Below are 2,238 nucleotides of genomic sequence, written 5' to 3' on the forward strand. Positions count from 1 at the left end.
TATATATATATATATATATATATAATGCATGGATATAACATATAGATTATGCCATACTTGTCTGTTTATCTTCACACAGATAAACACTGGATCCTTCAGTCCTATGCTGTACTGAAGAGAGTATGAACAAGTCTTTTACTTAACTGCTGTGAAAAGTACACAATGGCTTATGTTGATGTATAGCTTTCCATAGGGCTCCTGAAGTGCTTTACAAACTACATGTACAGTTACAAGGAACTACTTTCAGAACATCTGGGGTGGAATGTAACAGCTGTCAAAGAGCACAAAGCATCACCATGTGGGCTTAATTTAAGTCAATATTGCATTGGTTTGTGAAATGGATGCCACTTTAGGAAACCATCCAAAGAAAACATTCACTTCATGACTGATGAGGCTATCTAGGTTTAACTGTTTCTCACTGAGACTTAGGCAGCTTGTACCATAAGATGTTCTTGTGGAAATGTGATCTCACATGTGGTTCAGGAGCCAAATGTTAAAATCGAGCTCCAGTTTCCAAAGGGTGAATAGAGCAGGCAGTTATCTTCTTAGTGCGAAGCCTTAGCTAATCTTGGTCAGAGCAGAAAGATTACCACTTCCTTTTTAGATTTGTTCTTCAAGCCTATTATTTCAGCATCACATTGGCTGACACTTGCCTATCTCTGTGTATCTCTGCCTCAAATACCATTTTAGATACCCTCTTAAAAATTCATGTTTGCAGGCCATTAGTACCTTTTTGGAGGCACTAATTATTTTCTTGAAGGGGAGAGAGGCATTTCCAGTAGAGCATAGTGGGTGAATTCCTGGTGGTCCAGATCACTTTCATACAAAATGATGAACCCCTTATTGTAGTAACTTTGCAATGTGGAGAAGTGGTTCAGGGGCTGCCTACCTCCTAAATTTCCTCTCTCCTGTGTGACTTCTGCCTTCTGGAATCCCTCATGCTACTTATTATTCAAGCCTCTCAAGTGTGTGATCCTAAGGCCATAGGCAGGCATTCATTTTTACTGCTGTAAATTTGTGGGAGACTTAATGGTAGAAATCTTACTAAGAGAGGCATTCCAGTCTGCAGCAACCCCTTCCTCTGCCAGCTTTGCCTTCCCCAGACTGGCACTACCCTGGTTTAGGGAAGGCATGGGGGTCAGCAGTGAGAAAAAGCTCTCTCCGCCTTGTCGAGAGTGGGGAAAGCTCTCTCTGCCTTGTCCAGAGTGGGGTTGCCTGTCTGGGGAACACACCAGGAGCTGCGACAGCCCGACTCCTTGCTGGTCTCAGAAGTGCAGCCACAGCTCAGCTCCTGATTGGGTGGGGGAAATGCCCCTGCACCTTTCTCAAGCTGGAATCCTCCTGTCACCCGCTCCAGTCTGGGGAAGACCCAGGGCAAACAGCTATTAGACTCCTCCCTGCCATGAGTAGTAGAGCAGAAGTGTGGAGGAGTTCATTTTGTTACGAGAAACTCATGTGCAGGGGAGATCTCCTCCTAGGTTTCAAAGTAGCCTTTTTGCTGATGGGGCATGTTTTTCCTCCATGAGAAACTGCCCATTTATATGGCATTCATGCAATTTCTAGTGGGAGAGTGGCATTTTTGCTAGAAATGTAATTCCTGTCTAAGACCTAAAATGAATGACCTTTTTGGTAAGGCCTCTGGCACAGAAGATGTAATTACATTCCCTTTATTACAGAAAAGGTTGCGATTGAAGCCCTCTGAATGGAATGAGCTTGAATTTTATGTAATTTGGAGGAACAAAACTGGTGGTGTTCCCCATATTTTGGGAACTGTGCGTTTCATAAACCAGTTTAGTTAAAGTGAGCTGCAGAATGCCCTGTTAACATGACAGCGCTAGAGAAGCTGCCTGAGAAGCATGGGTGGGAAAACTGCTTTTCACTGTGTAGGAATTTGTTGCATGAATTTTTATTTTTTTTAAGCACCCAGAAAGTCATTGAGCTTTTATGACTCAAAAGGGAGAGACTGTCTCTTATTCTTGTGCCTGGGAGGAAAGAGATGAAACTAAGTACCGTGAGCCACCGAGAACCTGGTTCCTCATTTCTGCAACTAGCCATACCCACAGTCACTGTGGCTGCTTCCAGTGACCATGTCTGACACTGCCAAGAGCAAAGGCATTTAAGCTTAATGAAAATGTGAGCGTCAGCCCTGGACCTTAGGTCTGGAACAGAAGCTTCCATAAACCAGTGTGACCTAAATCGGTTAAGTCTGATACTACATTCAACCAAGTTCATCTTAAA

General features: G+C 43.4%; 1 protein-coding gene across 1 annotated transcript in view; it reads left to right on the forward strand.

Annotated features, from left to right (window-relative positions):
- Positions 1-2,238, forward strand: part of MSN (moesin) — a 39,406-nt gene that overhangs the window by 13,136 nt on the left and 24,032 nt on the right. The gene's annotated exons all lie outside the window — the stretch shown is intronic.

This window comes from Gavialis gangeticus, unplaced genomic scaffold (assembly GCF_001723915.1).
Source record: "Gavialis gangeticus isolate Ggan-Ray unplaced genomic scaffold, GavGan_comp1, whole genome shotgun sequence".
Taxonomy (NCBI): domain Eukaryota; kingdom Metazoa; phylum Chordata; order Crocodylia; family Gavialidae; genus Gavialis; species Gavialis gangeticus.